General features: G+C 54.8%; 1 pseudogene; it reads left to right on the plus strand.

The window, feature by feature from the left end:
• The first annotated feature begins 1682 nt into the window (after nt 1-1682).
• Nucleotides 1683-3163, plus strand: LOC124654516 (annotated as a pseudogene).
• The last annotated feature ends 3724 nt before the right edge of the window (nt 3164-6887 follow it).

Here is a 6887-nt window from a genome sequence, read left to right on the forward strand (position 1 = left end):
AGCACGACGCGTCGAGCTCGCGCCACTCCAGGTCTAGGCATCCAAACAGGCGCCCGAGACCACCACCATCAAGCCACCATCCCGCTCCTAGGTCACCTTCTCCTTCCGACATCCAGCGTCCAAGCACCCTCCAGAACACGTACCTCAGCAGCCTCGCATCGTCGGTGGAGGAAACGGCGGCGCGTCGACCGAAAGCCCGAGGACAGGATCCCCACCAGGCGAAGACGGCGCCGTCGCTACGCCATCCACGCGGAGGAACTCCGACAGATCCATCACCGCTACACACAGCACCAGCGAGGAGGAGCTGGATCCGCAGAGACCAAATGGATGACCACGCCGACGCCGCTCCTACTCGGACGCCGCCGCCAGCCACCAACGTCCACGCCCTATTTACAAGCCGGACACCAGATCCGCGGTTCCCCCCCTCTCCCACCGCTACAGCGGATGGAGGAGAGGAGGAGAACCGACGGCGGCGCCGGAGAAACGGGGGGGGGGGGGGGGGGGGAACGACCGACGACTTTCAAAATCGCCTCTCTCGACTGTCGCACGGGAGAGGGGATAAGAGAGACTCCAAATGCACATTAATCTTATTTTAGGCAGGAGGGGGTGCAACAATCTTTTGCATATTGCTAGTACTACTGCTACGCTCAGTAAAGGATAAAAAGATCTTCTATGGAGATGTAATGTGTGGTGTACAGCCAAGATTTTGTAATCATCCATGCAGTAGGATAGGAGTACTACTTAATTAGGACTTCCAAGTAACCTGTTGCGCATTTCGATGCTCTTGGAAATGGCTAGTGTTGGTTACATCAGTTGAGCTGGAAACAAATAGCGGGCAGGGTAACGCCAAGGGGTTTTGACATTGGAGCAGCATGGCCTTCATGCTTTTCAGCTCCTGAAGGCACATGGGGGATGATTAGACATTCTGTGCACACAAGCGGGACACTGAGTTCACCAAATTGATGGGTAACATTAATGTGTAACATACATAGAAAACTGAAGTTTAATCTACTTTCCTCTGATATTTGTCACAAGGAAGGTACAAAGTTACTTTTTTTTTTCTCACAGCCTATGATAAGCTCTTCCTAGCACTATTATTTGATCTGGTCTTCAAATGATATCTCCCCCGTTCACAAATATTTGTGATTTTTTTTTCCAGAGGGAGAGAGTAGACTTGACCAATTTTCTTATAAAAATTAGCTACACTTATGACACAAATTTTTTATCGTTCATCTTGGATATAGTTTCATAATGTACTACCGTAATATCACATATTTTGCTATTTTTTGCAAAATGTTGGCAATGTTAAAATAGTTAGACTAAAAAAACTAGGCATACACTTATTTATGAACGGATGGAGTACATATTAGCCACGCAAAGATCCAGGTACAAAATGGGAAATAAGAAAGACCAAATGTCACAATCAAATATTACAAACCTCAATTTAAAAGCAAAGGCATTGGAGCCAAACCAGTTGAAAGGGGCAGCGTAGAGAGGGACAGCCAGAGAGCAAAGGCACGAGCACGTAGCAAAAGAACATACACGCTGGGAGAGAGATCAGACAAGTGCGAATCGATTGAGAGGGAGGCAGTGAACAGTAGAGAAAGCGAGTTCGCTACAGGGATAAAGAGAGTTATATCATCACATCACCCTAGCTTAGGTAGGGGCTGGTGCAGGCCGAGGCTTTGGTGCAGCTAGCTGAGCGCCTGAGCCTGAGCGGCGCGTCAAAACTGGCAGCTAGCCAGATGGTGTCCACACTCTCTCCTGCGTCGATCTCTTATCCCTTCATCCCGCTCTTAACCTTGCTAAGCCTTCTCTTAGCCTCCTCTCGAGAAAACACAAGCAAACCAAGAGCTTAGCCTAGACAAACGTCGCGGGTAGCTGGGCGGCAGGCAGGCCGTCGGTGAGCATGGACTACGACGACCACGACGACGGCGACGAAGAGGAGATGCAGGAGATGCCGATGCCGGTGAGCTCGAGCTACGAGACCCCTCCGCTATCGACGGGGCTAGCCGGCGGCGCGGGGATTGCGCCCTACAAGCCTCCTGGCGAGGCGGGCGGTCGTGCCAAGGCTGCGGGCGGCGCCAGGTACCGCGAGTGCCTCAAGAACCACGCGGTGGGCATCGGGGGCACGCCGTCGACGGGTGCGGCGAGTTCATCGCCGCCGGAGAGGAGGGCAGCATCGACGCGCTACGCTGCGCCGCGTGCGGCTGCCACCGCAACTTCCACCGGCGGGAGTCCGAGTTCCCCGGCGCTGGCGGCGCCGAGGGCTCGCCCTTCTCCCCGCTGCCTTATGGCGCCATCCCCCCGCACCATCAGTTCTCCCCGTACTACCGCACCCCGGCGGGCTACCTGCCGCACAGCCACCACCACCATCACCCCCACATGGCAGCGGCGGCGGCAGCCGCAGGACACCCGCGGCCGCTGGCGCTCCCGTCCACGTCACACAGCGGGCGGGACGACGGCGACGACATGTCTGGTGGGATGGCGGCCGGGCCCATGTCGGCGGTGGGCCCGATGAGCAGCATGTCCCTCGGCGCCGGTGCTGGTCCCTCCGGCGGGTACTTCTCCGGGTCCGGGTCCGGCGGCCGGAAACGGTTCCGCACCAAGTTCAGCCAGGAGCAGAAGGAGCGGATGCTGGCGTTCGCGGAGCGCGTGGGGTGGCGCATCCAGAAGCACGACGAGGCGGCGGTGCAGCAGTTCTGCGACGAGGTGGGCGTGAAGCGCCACGTGCTCAAGGTGTGGATGCACAACAACAAGCACACCCTCGGCAAGAAGCCGCCGCCCGGCAGCATCTGATCCTCCGGCCCGGCCGGCGCCGCATGCAAAGAAAGCTCCGCCCATCTGGCATCCCGGCCCCAGTCAGAGTCAGCTGAAGTTCCACCGTGGCTGGCTAGGTATATTGACCTGCATGTGCTTTCTTACTTAGCTAGCGAGGTTCGCGTCTGAACTTCCCTCCTGCATGCGGCCGTGCATGGCTAGCTTAATTAGGTTAAGCTGTAGTGATCGAGCGTTCCTTCGTTCTTTATTATTATATTATTTTTATTTACTGTTGTTTAGGACTGTAATTCCTAGCTAGCTGTGGCGCCATGGCCATTTGCTGATCTGGTTCTTCTTGGGAATGTACTCGGTGATGCGGCCGGCCGATCAGCTAGCCGACGACGAACTGTGTCTGGGGATCGGGGTTGCATGGCCATGGATTCCGTGTATGTGCTCTTTATTATTTTCCTGTGGTTAGGACAATTTTACTCATGGCGGGTCGGGCCATTCGTCTACTTCATGCGCTAGTCCTGAAGAAGGTAGACATGTTTGTCTTCAAAAAACAGTTGCTGCATTGCATTCCTTGTTTTTGTACAGTCCGGTAGTCTTGGGGTCTTGCTTGGGCATGATCCGGGCACAGATCAATGCTGTCTGGTCCGTGTCCTTCCCCTCTGGATACCTAAAAACAAAGTTTTTGCTAATCTTCATTTGCTGAGAAGTAGCTTAATTCTTAGTAATCTCATTAGTTGTTTAGTTGAATCGTGATTTGTGCTAGCTATGGGTTGCAGGGCTGATATTTTCTTATATGCATATGAAGTTGCCACCGAGATTCAGTGTATGCACATTAACTACAACCGGCAGAAATAAATACGTTAGACCAATAGATTTCTTCGTGATTCGTGCTATTTTTAGACAGGGATTTGGTTTTCGATTGAAAAATAACGACACCCTGGCTACAGGCCGGTAACTAGAAATCTCAAACCCTTCTCCCCTTTAGGTAAATGGGTTTGTTGTGCAAGAAAATCTCGGTACAATTGAATTTGATTCGAGTTTGGACCCGTTGGTTAGTCCGGCCGCCCCCAACTCACTTCTCCGAGATATTATTCAAAATGTTTGAACACTATCGCGTATGAATTTCAAATTTTGTTTGAGGATCTCGTCAACTTGACCGGTTATCTCGGGTAGCTGGTTACCAAGAATCCCGGCCTCCTCCAAGATTTGTTTTTCTTATCGGAATCACGTTAGTTTTTTTTTAAACAGTAGGCACAACGTGCCCAGCTTTAAATTAATAAATCCCATACGGCTAGGTTTGGTACAAGATGTAGAGGAGCAGCTTACAAGCAACACAGACAACAACAAAACAAAGGAGAAACACAAGAAAAGAAGCTGGAGTCCTCGATGCCCTTCAACCGAGAGCGAAGCACCAGGGGGCGTCGAAGGGAGTACTCGAAGAAGAAGCGTCGTCAACAGAGTGGCCGTCCTTAACTGCACCAGGAGAAGCAAGCCATCGCCTGAGCGTTCTATTCCATGAAAGGAGAGGGACCCCTGCCCCCTCACCCCGGCTCGAAGGGCGCCGCACCGCCATCATTGAAAAAGCTCACCCTGAGCAGAGAACCGTCCAGGAACCAGACTGCCAAATGGACACGAAAGAGACGAGCTACACATTGCACCGAGCTCGCCTAGAGACGCCTTGCCGCCCGCCATGGATCCACTCACGCCGAACCGAAGCCGCGGGTCTGATCGTTGATGAAGAAGTTGCAGAGGACTAGGAGCTCACCAAGGTACACAAGGAACCAAGACCAACCCCGAGCCACACTGCTGCTGCCGCCACCACCAGCCAACACAGAGCCACACCCACCGCCCCATCTATCCCAAGGCGGTGCCTTCAAGAAGGTTACGACGCTACCAGCGCCGCGCCGCCCCAACAAAGTTGGGGTTTTCACCCGGGAGACGAAGGGGGAGGGGGAGGGGAGGAGAGAAAGGACGGTACCTCAAGAAGGATGCACGGCGCCCGCAGGCGTCGTCACCGTCGGACCAGCAAGGCTGACCAGGGATTTCTCCCTCTCTCACAACCCGAGAACCAGCACCTAACCCGGCCAGAGATCCGGCGAACGAGGGCCGCCATGGACAGTGTCGGAGATGCAGTGTGGGCCTAGGACGAAGTGGGGAGGATGGCCTTCAGATCTGGCGCCGGCGAACGCCACGCCACGACCAGCGCCCGACAGCCCCTCGCCGTCCGCACGGTCGAGGGCGCTGGACCGCATCCACGCGCATTGCTCGCCGCCAAGCCAGTGGCGCCTCACCCTGAGGCCGCCGCCTCAGCGTCCCGTAGAAGCAGCGACGTCACAGTCGTCGCCCGCGAGGAAGGCGACCGCGCCGCCGAGCTTCGCCGCCTCGACCTCGAGGAACCGCCTCACCGCGGCGCGTCAGCCCGTCGCGCGAGGGACCATCGATTCCTCGCAGTGGATCTCCGCCGCCCGAGGGAGATGCCCCGTGCCACCTCCATACGCGCCAGATCAAAGCCCGGGCGGTGCCGACGGCCGGGGGGGGGGGGGGGGGGGCGGGAAGGAGGGGGCTTGTGCTAGGGTTTGGGATTCACCTGCCCATCACCCCGCGGGGAGCGACAGGACGGGCCGGAGCGTTTCAACTGGATCCGAACCACGTTAGTCAGTCACTGGCCTTGTTCGATTTCATTGGAATTGAAAAAGAAAGAGGCTGATATCGATTAGAAGGAACTAAATCCCATCTAAATCTAAATCTTTCACTGATCCACTCTCATTCATTTGGCAAGTGGATTAACCGGACAGGGCAGTAGTATTTAAAAAATAGTCTATGCTGCACTGCATGCCTCCAATTTCTCATGTCAGAACTCAGAACTGTAGCGCCACACTCCATGACGAGCTCCACCGTCCTTTCCCCTACCAAAATCTTCTGTCTTCTCTGTCTTGATGCGTTAATACGCGCGCAACCGTTCGCTCGAGCCCTGTCCGCATTAACTGTGGTAGCTTCCGCCATTTCGTGAGCAGTGTTAAGGTTCTGCTGCTTGACACGCGCGGAGCGGAGAGGGAGGATCGGTGACGACGGTACGGACGCTAGCACAGTGTGCAGCCACGGCGCCCCTGTCGACTGTCGCCGCTCGCTCCGCTTGATGATCAGTTCTGGCTACCCGCCATTTACTTCCCCCCTGCTGCCTGGCTGTGCCTTTCCGTTTTTACTCTCGCTGTTGCATTCATCACGGGCAGCCATGGATGGATCAAGGATGGGCAGACCGAGGAGTCCGATCGGAGACACATTGACGACGGCGTACTTTGCCTTCGTAAGGGCCCACGTAAACGGATGGACTATGCCCGCCCGAGGCCCGAGCTAAGGGCATCTCCAACCGGGCGACCCAAACGGACGCGCTGGGCCGTCCGTTTTGGGCCGTTTGCGTGCCCGAGCGGACGCGCGGACGGTGCCCCGCGTCCGCGCGTCCGTTTGGGTCGCGCGCTGCGCCCAACGCGCCAGATTTGGGTCGCGGCGCCCCATGGTATGTTTTTCTTGTAAAATCACTAGAAAAACGCAAAATAAATTATAGAAAAAATATATAAAATAGTTGAAATGCTCTAAATGTATTATACATTACATAGTCCATGTAATCAAGGATAAAGTATTATTCAAATAAAATGAAGAAACGATACAAAATGCTCTAGGCTCCTTCATCATTGTTGTTTGCAGCATTGTTGCCTACATGCTGCCACATGTGCTCGACCAAATCAGCCTGAAGCTGGTTGTGTACAGCTAGATCTCGAATTTCATGGTGCGCATGAAGAATGTCCTGGAATGATGCCGGAGCACGTTGAGGAGTAACCAACTCTCCTTGGCCGTCCCATTCATTATCAAAGAGTGAATCATCCCGCTCTACCTCAACAATCATGTTATGCATGATTACACAAGCGGTCATCACCTCCCACGAGTTTGCACATCCCGGGCTCGCGGCAGGTGTCCGACGATAGCCCAACGAGCTTGGAGGATGCCAAACGCCCGCTCGACATCTTTCCGGGCTGCCTCCTCGCTCTTTGGCAAACCTTGCCTCCCGCTTCCGAGCCGGGGTTTCGGATTGTCTTCACGAGTGTAGCCCAAGGTGGATA

This window comes from Lolium rigidum, chromosome 5 (genome assembly GCF_022539505.1).
Source record: "Lolium rigidum isolate FL_2022 chromosome 5, APGP_CSIRO_Lrig_0.1, whole genome shotgun sequence".
Lineage (NCBI taxonomy): Eukaryota > Viridiplantae > Streptophyta > Magnoliopsida > Poales > Poaceae > Lolium > Lolium rigidum.